Source organism: Scyliorhinus canicula, chromosome 12 (assembly GCF_902713615.1).
Source record: "Scyliorhinus canicula chromosome 12, sScyCan1.1, whole genome shotgun sequence".
NCBI classification, from domain to species: Eukaryota; Metazoa; Chordata; class Chondrichthyes; order Carcharhiniformes; family Scyliorhinidae; genus Scyliorhinus; species Scyliorhinus canicula.
The window spans coordinates 9,972,516-9,985,259 of NC_052157.1; the positions used below are offsets into that span (position 1 = coordinate 9,972,516).

A 12,744-nucleotide genomic window follows, 5' to 3' on the forward strand; every position below is an offset into this window, starting at 1 on the left:
AATTTATATTTTCAAAAAAGTATTCAAGTCCCTTGGTTTTTGTATTTATATTAATGTTTTAGACTCAAATGTAGGCGACATGATGAAGAAATTTGAAGATGATAATGAAACGAAGTGAAAATCGCTTATTGTCACAAGTAGACTTCAATTAAGTTACTGTGAAAGCCCCTAGTCGCCACATTCCAGCGTCTGTTCGGGGAGGATGGTACGGGAATTGAACCGTGCTGCTGGCCTGCCTGGGTCTGCTTTAAAAACCAGCTAAAATTGTATACTGGCCCACAATAAGGATGTGCTTCTCTATAGGGTGGGTCATGCTCGATCAACTTTCCCCTCCCTTCTTCCTTTCTTCTCAAAGAACATCCCAAAATGCTCCCATGAAATGAAAATCACTATTGTCACGAGTAGGCTTCAATGAAGTTACTGTGAAAATCCCCTAGTCGCCATATTCCGGAGCCTGTTTGGGGAGGCTGGTATGGGAATTGAACTGTGCTGCTGGCCTGCCTTGGTCTGCTTTAAAAGCCAGCAATTTAGCCCAGTGTGCTAGATGTTATCCGCTTATATTGGTCCAATTGATTATAAGAAACTATAATGAAATGAAAATCGCTTATTGTCACGAGTAGGCTTCAATGAAGTTACTGTGAAAAGCCCCTAGTCGCCACATTCCGGCGCCTGTCCGGGGAGGCTGGTACGGGAATTGAACCGTGCTGCTGGCCTGCTTGGTCTATTTTAAAAGCCAGCGATTTAGCCTGGTGAGCTAAACCAGCCCCTTAATTCTACCTCTGACTCTTTAGCACTACATGATTAGTCAAGAGTTTTGACACAACTAAATAAGTTTGTTTTATCCCCTCTATTTTAACCTGGAAGCTGGCATTGCTGGTACTGCCAATGTTCTGGTACCTTGCTTGAATCATCATTCTTCATGTGTAAGCTAATAATGGATGCCAGCCGTCTACCTAGCTATGGAAACCATCATGCTGTTGCTAATCCTGGTCTCACCCACCAACCCTGCAATGGACACTTTGCAGTTAAGGGTGGAGATTATTATTATTAGTAGTTCACTAACCAGCAATCTCAAGGGCCATTGGGGATGGGCAATAAATGCTGGCCTAGTCAGTGATGGCCACATCCCGTGAAAGAGTGTGAAAGAAATCAAGCGTGGGAAAACTGGGTGTTTTTCTTGTCCCCTTTCAAACACACTGAGGCTATTTGCAGCACTTCTGCATCCACCTGTCCCCAACTGAGATCACCAAACTCCACTGGAGTTCCCAACAATCTTCCCTCTTAGTTTCCTGTCCCTGTGGCTGTGCAACAATCCAACAATCCAAATGCCGGTCACGTAGAAGTTTGCCTCTTTATATAACCGCGCCCCAGTAACCACACAAAAATATGTATAGAACCTACACACTTAAACAAATTGGCCACATGTTACAAAAAAAAAGAGGGGGCGGGTGGGCATGTTAGTTTGCCAACCCTCCAGGAATTAGAAACAAATCTGACAAAGCAAATTTCAAGCGAAAAATGAAACGAGAAGTGAAACAATTGTTTTATTCGAGGAAGGGTTTCTTTAAACACTTTCATGATTAGTAATAAGAATATCCAGAATGGGAGAAAAGAGATTGTTTGACTGGCAGTCAAAATTTGTCCAATTAGGTAACGACGGGTCTATCCACTTTCTCATTGTCATGGGAACCAGTGCACCATGGGTAGAAGCAGCGGGTAATGTGTTGAAATGTCCAGGAAGGTATGCAACATGAGTTCGTAACCCAGGCCATGTATTCAATGGTGTAATGTTTCCTGTATTCACGGGTGGCGGTGTCTTTGTAGTTGATGTGATCAGAGAACATATGGCTTTGTAAATGAACAAAACTGCTTATTAACTAATTAAAACACTAAAAGGTTTCTATGATGTCTACTACAATTACAGTTGGATACAGATGGCTAAATGGCTAAATACAAATAACTATGATTACCAAGCATTGATTCCCATTGACTAAGGAGCTACTCGATATGCGACTGGACTCTACGCCTGCTATCCACGCTCTGCCGCACATGTGTCTGTGTTCCAGTAATGTTCTCCTGTTGTCACGCCACCTGTGGTCGGATGTTAGAATTGTAATCGAAACATGCAGGCACTAATGTTTGGATACAGTTTGGTTATTATATTATATACACAGATGATAGTTCACATATCATCACAAATGGGAGACCTCCATGGTCTGCATGTGGCTCAGCACCTTTCTGGGTGGTGTGCTCATTACCCATGAGATCATTGGAGCTCCAGTTGGCCACTCCCACATACAGTTGAGTAAGCTTTATTCTGGCAACTAATCGAAAAGAAAATCACATTGCCTTTGTGGTCTAAAGGACGCTTCTTCCAGACCTGCTGAATCCTGATACCCATCAAACTTTCCAAAAAAAAGGACAATATTATGCTTGGACCACACTATAAAGTGCATATGTGAAATGAATCAACACCCTTTGTACCTGCGGCTCCCTGTTTATCCTGCAGCAGAATCTAAATGAAAGCAATGTGCTGCATACATTCATTGTTACACAAGATGTTAAGAAGATGTACTGGTGATCACGTGTGCCAGTTTGATTTGAAACATGTGGTGACATCCCTAGGTGACAGATTGACAATATACTGAGTGTTGATACATGAAGGATTGGGTGGTGACCTGGGAAGGACGTTAGGATTATTCATGTGTGTTATATCTGAACCAGGGGGGTCTCTGACTAACTGGAAAGAACAGGAAGTGATTTGGTGGATTGGAATTCTGTTCTTGGATCAAAGCTGTGCTTGGCTTGGGTACATCAATATGGAATCAATAGGCTTCCAGTTAAAGTTACATTAAAACAATATACTCGTGAACTTAAATTTCAGAAGCATTGTATTTGTAACAGTGGATCACTGAGAAGGCATGAAAATGTGAAGAGAAATGGAAAGAAAGATTTTTGTGTACTATCTAGTTACTATCTAGTTGTTGTCTTCGTCTCCAGAGCATGCTACCTCCAGCTGGTGTAAGTTTGCACAGTGTCAGCAATCCCACAATACCTCACTCAATGGCCAGTCGCCATGTGTGAACACGGACAGTGAATCTCAGTATTTTATTCTGTGGAATGGGTCCAAGGTACTCGGGCAAGTAGTTAGGGGTGGGGGAAGGGGGGAGTGCGGACCTTGACAGGGTCTGGAGGTTGAGGGAGAGAAGCCAGGGGTTACGAGGTGCCCAGGATTTCCCTGTGACTCGTGGAAGATGGTTGGGGGTGGGTGGGGGGGGATTTCCTGAAGGGAACTAAAAGCTACAAAGGATCCACTTTCCTTTCTGGACCTCCCCTTGGCGCCAGCTTGGCTGTGCTTGAAAACCTCACTGGCCGTCAGTTAAAATGCCGGTCCGAATGACACAGTTGTGACAAGAGCCTGATAATCCTCAACAGCAAACGCAGACAGATTCTCCAGTCGCATAGGCTGGTGTTCAGGACTAGGTGCAATATTTAAGATGTGGCTGACTGGAGAATAATACATTTTGAAAGCTGCTCATCCCATGATTTCCTCTCTGCATTCAAAAAACTTTAAATACCCTTGAATCAGGAAAATTGAAGTGTTAAAGCGATGTTTAAAACTATGTGGACTGATAAATTCCCTTTTAATTTATTTTCTCCCCTTGGTTATAAGGATGCTGACATATCCTTGGATACCGTTTAGGCATCCTGTGACCACATTCCTATGTGCAGCATACAGCAGCTCAACTTTTCAATTATCCGATGTGGTCCCAGGTTCAATCCCCTGGGATTACAATCAGTGCCCTAAATTAGGGAGGGGAAACTTGGCCAGGACTCTCAATCCAAACCTCAATCCAGGGAACCTGTGGTAAACCACAGTTACACCTGTATTAGGTGATGTAAGGTAGGACCTGTACTACAGGTTCGCCGGTAGCCCCTGCCTGCTGGCTCCGCCCAGTAGGAGGAGCGTGTCCTCTATTCAGCGGCCATTTCGCCAGCTGCTGTGGGAGGCCACACATCTTACTGCAATAAAGCCACAGTTGTATCCAACCTTAGTCTTTGTACAATTGATCGTGCATCAGAACCCTTGCATGTGGACGCAGAATGGGCACGGCTATAATTCACTCGATCTCATAGTAGAATGATTGAACAGAGCAGGAAGGACATTAGAGCCAGGCCATTCCATGTTCTCTTCCAGATTTCAGCAGATAGGCTCCGCCCTGAATGGGTTCAGATCAAAAGATCATAATCTGCAATTCACAAAGACCTTGCCAATCTCAGCTGTGTTGTCAGTACAAGTATTATCATTGACCTCAGCGTTCATGATCTTTTCCCAGTAAAACACCAGAGAATCAATGGGGAAAGTGCCAAATGCTTAGGGTTCCTCTGTTGTGCATATTTCAGTTGCACATAAGGCAGGAAATTTACAAACTAAAATTTTCCTGGTGTGACAACTGACCTGAAATCGTAGCGATTGAGTTGCAATGAAACTGCCGGCAAGTATTTGAGGAGTTTTGAGAATGAAAGGTGCCTGTAAATGGTCTAGAAGATAATGAAATAAGAACCTTGTATGTACAATACAGCCATAAACTTAGCTGAGAACATTACAGTTCAGGAAGATCCTGTGTGTGGTGAATGTAACTCTGTAATTCACACTGTGATATATATATGAGATCGTACGATTGCAAGCGCAGTTGCGTTGCCCGACCACTAGGGCGAGTAGTTCTGGGAATGCTTAGGAGTTTGTACAGGGCTCCACCCTTGGCTCCGCCCACGGCTCCTCCCCCTGGACTGCTGTATAAATATCAATGCCCAGAGCCAGCCGACCAGTTCATCGAGAGTTCAACGTGTAACAGGCTGGCTCTGTAGTAAGTAGATTAAAACCACTGTTCATACCTCAAAGCACGTGTCTAGTGAATTGATGGTCTCATCACCGTGTTTCTGCTGAGGGGTAATAGCAATGCTCAAATGGCTGGTACCCTAGGGCAGCATGGTGGGGCAGTTGTTAGCACTGCTGCTTCAAGGCACCAAGTACCCGGGTTTGATCCCGGCTCCCGTGTGGAGTTTGCACATTCTCCCCGTGTCTGCCTGGGTCTCACCTCCACAACCCAAAGGTGTGCAGGGCAGGTGAATTGGCCATGCTAAATTGCCCCTTAATTAGAAAAGTTTTTAAAAAAAATTGAAGTGGCTGCCACCTTGGATTAGGGAAAGGACAATCAACCAGTGTCCTGATCATTAACTAGTGACTACTGTTAGGAAGTGCATGTGAATGTAGGTACGTTGCTCAGCTGCAATGGCCTTCATTAAAGTAATCAGCAGGGGATAGTCACAGGTAACACATTCATCTGCTCCCATCACCAGTAATTCATTCAGGTTCAGAGCAACAACGCTCTAGGTGTGGTCCACAGAGGCCTCCAGGTGGTTCGCAGGCTGGCCCAAATAGCACGTCACTGACGCGCAGCCATGTGAGAGAACAGAGCAAGAACCCGCATCCCCACCACTCATGTCACATCATAGAACCAGACTGGCTCCTGTGTGTATTAAGCGTGAGCAACAGCAATGTAGTTTCATAAGCAAGATTTATGTTACTGTTACAACCTGCAGGTCTTGAAACATCAAAGGGAAACTGGCTGAATGTGAAGCTTGGAACCAGACATCATCTCATTTGGGCCTCATCAAAAGCAGTGCCCTTCTTCCCGTTAGCACTTTTAAAAAAATTTAGAGCACCCAATTATTATTTTTTTTCCAATTAAGGGACAATTTAACATGGCCAATCCACCAAACCTGCACATCTTTGGGTTGTGGGGGCGAAACCCACGCAGACATGGGGAGAATGTGCAAACTCTACACGGACAGTAACCCAGAGCCAGGATCGAACCCGGATCCTCAGCGCCGCAGTCCCAGTGCTAACCACTGTGCTACGTGCTGCCCTATTAATTCTGATGAGTTATTTGTAATGGCAGACTTAAGGGGATGTGGAAGGACCAGAAGGTCATCCATGGGGTCTCTTGCCCCATCTAAGTGATCTATGGACAGAAACGTTTGAGAACCAAATGGAATGATCAATGGAACGAAAAAAGGTCACGTGTTTCTGCAGCATCTCATCTTATCTCTTAAATACTTTAAAGTGATTCACACATGACATGGTAAGATTCTTGGTAGTGTGGATGAGCAAAGAGATCTCGGTGTCCATGCACATAGATCCCTGAAAGTCGCCACCCAGGTTGAGAGGGTTGTTAAGAAGGCGTACGGTGTGTTAGCTTTTATTGGTAGAGGGATTGAGTACAAAACTCTGCTGCGGCCGCATTTGGAGTATTGCGTGCAGTTCTGGTCGCCGCATTATAGGAAGGATGTGGAAGCATTGGGAAGGGTGCAGAGGAGATTTACCAGGATGTTGCCTGGTATGGAGGGAAGATCTTATGAGAAAGGCTGAGGGAATTGAGGCTGTTTTTGTTAGAGCGAAGAAGGTTAAGAGGTGACTTAATTGAGGCATACAAGATGATCAGAGGATTAGATAGCGTGGACAGTGAGAGTCTTTTTCCTTGGATCGTGATGTCTAGCACGAGGGGACATAGCTTTAAATTGAGGGGAGATAGATATAGGACAGATGTCAGAGGTAGGTTCTTTACTCAGAGAGTAGTAAGGGCGTGGAATGCCCTGCCTGCAACAGTAGTGGACTCGCCAACACTAAGGGCATTCAAATGGTCATTGGATAGGCATATGGACGATAAGGGAATAGTGTAGATGGGCTTTAGAGGGGTTTCACAGGTCGGCGCAACATCGAGGGCCGAAGGGCCTGTACTGCACTGTAATGTTCTATGTTCTATTATAAAGTACAACATACTAATATACGTGAAAGCAGCAGCCATTTTGCAGACAGGAATGTCCACAAAGTGCAGTATAATAAGTGACCGGTTAATTTGATACCAACTGTGTAAATGTGAATAAAAAGACATCTCATTGGGTATTTTTGCCATCAGAACAAATGAACATTTTATTCCAATAAAAGAAAGACTCGCATACATATAATACCTTTCATGATCTCGGGACATCCCAAGCAAGGCGTTATACAGCCAATGAGTTCCTGTACTTTTGAAGCGCAGTTGTTAGGTAGGAAGTGCAGCAACCAATTTGAAAACAGGAAGAGCTCACAAACAGCAGTAGCATAACAACTAGATAAAAATGAAATGAAATGAAAATCGCTTATTGTCACGAGTAGGCTTCAATGAAGTTACTGTGAAAAGCCCCTAGTCGCCACATTCCGGCGCCTATCCGGGGAGGCTGGTACGGGAATCAAACCGTACTACTGGCATGCTTGGTCTGCTTTGAAAGCCAGCGATTTAGCCCTGTGCTAAACCAGATCATCCCTCCTCTTCGTCAAAATGGGAACCTTCTAGCTGCTGTCGACTAATAGGATCATAGACACTTCTCTCTATTAGAGAGAGAGAGAGGCAAGAGGTCAGAGTGACCAGCTGAGTCACAGCTGACACTATCTGTGATATCCCAGACCTAACAGGGCAAAGGAAAGCTTTAGGATGAGTTGCTGTGTTTCAATGTGTCGTTAGAGGCTCATTGTTCCCTCTGGATTGCGCTTCTGTCTTTCTTTTTGTTCTTCATTCTGAAGGCTCACGGCTTCATTTGGAATTCTCCCTTGAGGCCGTTGCTTGTTTGGGAAATATTTCTGAAATGTTTTTCTTTATGGGGATTCCCCGCCTTTATTTGTTTATTGGAGGATGAAGCAACCTGATTGGGCAGCTGGAGATCTAGACAATGGCACCAGGTTGCTGAAGAGCATTCCTTAATGTCTGCCTGAATATTATCTACTGGAAAACCTTTGTGTTCCATGGGATTTGCGGAGAAGTTCCTGGAGCAGTACTCACTCCAGAATGTTGTTGATTGTAGAGAAGTCCTTTCTGATAGTGCTGGATGGGTTGATGTTGAACTCTGCCATCATTGCTGCTACTAGAGCACACCTACTGAGTGCCTTTCATTAATGTGCTTTGCAAATGTTTGTCTTTTCATGGCAGGATCCTGAGATCATTGCCTGCTCGGCAGCCAAGTCCTGACATCTTCAGAACATCTCCTCTGATATCTCATACTTTGGATCGCCAATCAGCCAAATGTTGATCTCCCTTCTACACTGTATCTGCATCACTTTGAGTTAACCTATCTGGACCACTGAGTGGAATTTATAGACTGTCATGTCATGGGCTAGTTGCAACCAGCTGAAGGGGAAACAGTGGTGCAGTGATGTTGTCACTGCATTATCAATCCAGAAACCCAGGGTAATTCTCTGGGGACCCGAGTTCGAATCCCACCATGGCTGATAATAAAATTCAAATTCGATCAATGTCTAATGAAACCATTGTTTAAAAACCCATCTGGTTCACTAATGTCCTTTAGGGAAGGAAATCTGCCGTCCTTACCTGGTCTGGCCCACATTGGATTGGATTTGTTTATTGTCACGAGTACCGAGGTACAGTGAAAAGTATTTTTCTGCGAGCAGCTCAACAGATCATTAAGTACATGGGAAGAAAAGGGAAGAAAAGAAAGTACATAATAGGGCATCACATATACAATGAAACTACATAAGCACTGGCATCGGATGAAGTGTTAATGAGGTCAGTCCATAAGAGGTCAGTCCATAAGAGGGTCATTTAGGAGTCTGGTGACAGTGGGGAAGAAGCTGTTTTTGAGTCTGTTCGTCCGTGTTCTCAGACTTCTGTATCTCCTGCCCGATGGAAGAAGTTGGAAGAGTGAGTAAGCCGGGTGACAGCAATGTGGTTGGCTCTGAACTGCCCCCTCTAGGGCAATTGGAAAGAATAAAAAAAGTTGCTGAAGGTTGTGGGATTATGGTGCCTGGCAGAGGGGACCACTGAAATATTCCCAATTCCAAGTTTTATGCATAATTCTTGGAAGGTGGGGTTTCAAAGTCCTTCCCCAGTTACTGCCAGGTGCTACTCAACTGGGAACTGAACTGAATATTGGAGCAGGTCTTTCAAATTTTTACATGGGAAAGGCAGAGATTAGTGCTATGCCTTACTCCCATCATCCCATTCAACAGCAGTTCATGAAACTGCTATACTTAATTGGAATGGCCTGGCAAAACTACTGATTATTTGCTCAATTCGGACAGTAGGCACTTTTCTGCCCTCTTGTCTACAATGGCATAATGGGTAAAATGGTTTTAAACCAACGCTAGTTATCATGTCCTGTGCCAATCAGTAACTCCTGACAGTCACATTATTGTCTCACCTGTTTCAGTGAGGGCCTCCTGACTCTGTAACTTGCTTTAACTCAGTACAACGGTACATGGTTTTGATGATTTGACTTGTCTTTCTGGATAGTAGCTAAAACCCAATACTATTGTCTCTGAAAATCCAATCCTTCGAGGATATCACTATAATAGATTGTAGATTAGCAGCCAGGCAAACTATGTTCGTCATTTCATCCATGAGAATGGGACAGGTTTCACAGTACCAAGGTATCCTTCTGTCATTGCTTATGCTTAAATGTAGCTGATGGAACCATCAATTCACTAGACATGTGCTTTAAGATATGAACAGTGGATTTAATCTACTTACTACAGAGCCAGCCTGTTACCCGTTGAACTCTCGATGAACTGCAGGCTGGCTCTGGACAAGGGTATTTATACACCAAGTCCGGGGGGAGGAGTCATGGGCGGAGCCAAGGGTGGAGCCCTGTACAAACTCCTGAGCATTCCCAGAGCTACTCTCCCTAGTGGTCGGATAACGCTACTTCACTTACAATAGTATTGGTAAATACAGTGTGAATTACTAAGTTACATTCACCACATTCACCCCCTGCAAAACAAATAAAGTCCGGCGGGGGTGGTGGTCTACAAAATAAGTCTGTCCGGTGGTCGAACTGCCCGCTGTGATCTGCGGAGCACCGGGGTTGCAGCCTCTTGCGGTGGCTGGATGGGTGTTGTGTGCTGGGGTATGATGGCGGACTCCAGGGAGGGTTGTGTCCGAGCTTCATACTCTTCTGGTTCGACCGGAGACTGGGGGCGCTGGGGGATGGCCGGCGCGGGTGCACGGAACTGGTGGAGCGAGCTTGTGGGCTTGGGAGCGCGAGGGGGCGGCAGCATGGAGTGTAGGGTGAGGGGTCCTTCTGTGGGGGTAGAGGGGGCGCTAGATCCGGCGGGTGCCAGATCCCTGAGGGATACTTTCTCCTGACGGCTGTCAGGGAACTCGACAAAGGCGTACTGGGGGTTGGAGTGGAGCAGGCGCACCTTCTCAACAAGGGGGTCGGTTTTGTGTGCCCTGACGTGTTTCCTCAGGAGTACTGGGCCCGGTTCCTCAGCCATGCCGGAAGTGAGACCCCCGTGGTAGTGCCCCTGGAAAATATGAAGAGCCTCTCGTGAGGGGTCTGATTGGTCGCTGTGCATAAGAGGGACCTAATAGCGTGGAGCGCGTCTGGGAGGACTTCCTGCCACTGGGAGACTTGGAGCTTTCTAGACCGGAGGGTCAGTAGGACGGTCTTCCAGACCACCCAGTTCTCCCTCTCCACCTGCCCGTTCCCCCTGGGGTTGTAGCTGGTAGTCCTGCTCGAGGCAATGCCCTTGTCGAGCAGGTACTGATGCAGCTCGTCGCTCATGAAGGACGAACCCCGGTCGCTGTGAACATAGCTGGGGAAACCAAATAGGGTGAAGATGCTATGCAGGGCCCTAATGACTGTGTGGGAGGTCATGTCGGAGCACGGGATAGCAAATGGGAAACAGGAGAACTCGTCTACGACATTTAGAAAGTAAACGTTCTTGTTAGTTGAGGGGAGTGGCCCTTTGAAATCAATCGCGAGGCGTTCAAAGAGCCTAGAAGCCTTGACTAGGTGGGCCCTGTCTGGTTTATAGAAGTGCGGTTTGCACTCCGCACAGATCGGGCAGTCCCTGGTGACTGCTTTTACCTCCTCGTTTGAGAAAGGCAGGTTTCGGGCTCTGATGTAGTGGGCGAGCCGGGTGACCCCCAGGTGGCAGAGGTCGTTGTGGATGACTTTCAGTTGGTCAATCTGCGCGCTGGCGCATGTCCCGCGGGATAGGGCATCCGGAGGCTCGTTGAGCTTCCCGGGTCGATACTTAATATCGTAGCTATAGGTGGAGAGTTCGATCCTCCACCGAAGAATTTTATCATTTTTTATTTTGCCCCTTTGTGAGTTATCAAACATAAAGGCAACCGATCTATGGTCGGTGATGAGGGTGAACCTCCTACCTGCGAGGTAGTGCCTCCAGTAACGAATAGCCTCCACAATGGCTTGTGCTTCTTTCTCGGCTGAGGAGCGTCGGAGTTCTGAAGCGGATAGGGTACGGGAGAAAAATGCAACTGGTCTGCCTGCCTGATTTAGTGTGGCTGCTAGAGCTACCTCTGAGGCGTCGCTCTCAACCTGGAATGGAGTGGATTCATCCACCGCCCGCATGACCGCTTTGATGATGTCCTCCTTGATGTAGTTGAAGGCCTGGCGAGCCTCAGCTGACAGGGGAAATCGTGTGGCCTTAAAGAGTGGGCGGGCTTTGTCCGCATATTGAGGGACCCACTGGGCGTAGTACGAAAAGAGCCCCAAGCACCGTTTGAGGGCCTTGGGGCAATGAGGGAGGGGGAGTTCTAAGAGCATGCGGTCCAGATCGGGGCCCAGGACTCCGTTCTCCACGACGTAGCCGAGGATGGCCAGTCTGTTTGAGCGGAACACGCATTTCTCCTTGTTATAAGTGAGGTTTAATTTCTGTGCCCTCTGGAGAAAACGGTGGAGGTTGGCGTCGTGGTCCTGCTGGTCATAGCCGCAGATGGTGACATTGTCCAGATACGGAAACGTGGCCCGCAGCCCGTACTGGTCTACCATTCGGTCCATTGCTCGTTGGAACACCGAAACCCCATTAGTGACGCCAAAAATAGACCCGGAGGAAGTGGAAGAGGCGGCCATCGGCCTCGAATGCCGTGTAGTGGCGGTCCTCCGGGCGGATTGGGAGCTGGCGGTATGCAGATTTCAGATCCACTGGGAAAAGAGCCGGGACTGGGCGATCTGGTTTACCATGTCTGCAATCCTGGGGAGAGGATACGCGTCGAGGAGCATAAATCTATTTATGGTCTGACTATAGTCGACAACCATGCGGAATTTTTCCCTGGTCTTAACGACCACCACCTGAGCTCTCCAGGGACTATTGCTGGCCTCTATAATCCCCTCACTGAGAAGCCTTCAGACCTCTGATCTGATAAATACCCTGTCCTGCAGGCTGTATCGCCTGCTCCGAGTGGCTACGGGTTTACAGTCCTTTGTGAGATTGGCGAAGAGAGGAGGGGGGTAGATTCGCAGCGTAGCGAGGCTGCAGATGTGAGTGGGGGCAGGGGCCCACTGAAGCTGAGGGTGAGGCTCTTAAGGTTACATTGAAAATCTAGGCCTATTAAGAGTGGCGCGCAGAGGTCGGGCAAAACGTAGAGTTGAAATTTTGAGTAGCTAGCGCCTCGGATTGTGAGTGTCGCGGTGGTGCGCCCCTGGATCTGGACAGAATGGGAGCCTGAAGCGAGCGAGATAGTTTGCCGCACGGGGTAAACGGGGAGCGAACAGCGTCTTACCAGGTCTGGGTGTATGAAGCTCTCAGTGCTCCTGGAGTCGAAAAGGCGTGGCGTGTTGTACATGTTGATTTGGACCTCTGCCATCGAATTTCGCAGATGCTTCGGGCGTGATTGGTCCAGAGTGACTGCGCTGAGTTGCGGGTAGTCGGCGGCTCGATCA

The 12,744-nt window shown here is 47.1% G+C and overlaps 1 long non-coding RNA gene across 3 annotated transcripts in view; it reads right to left on the reverse strand.

The window, feature by feature from the left end:
- Positions 1-1,631: 1,631 nt before the first annotated feature.
- The window catches only part of LOC119975233, a 56,833-nt gene continuing 45,720 nt past the window's right edge, over positions 1,632-12,744 (reverse strand). For all 3 annotated transcript variants that reach the window (XR_005462684.1, XR_005462682.1, XR_005462683.1), the window contains 2 exons: positions 1,971-2,091; positions 1,632-1,848 (listed from right to left, as the gene is read on the reverse strand). This is a non-coding gene — a long non-coding RNA (uncharacterized LOC119975233). The remainder of the gene's footprint in view (positions 1,849-1,970; positions 2,092-12,744) is intronic.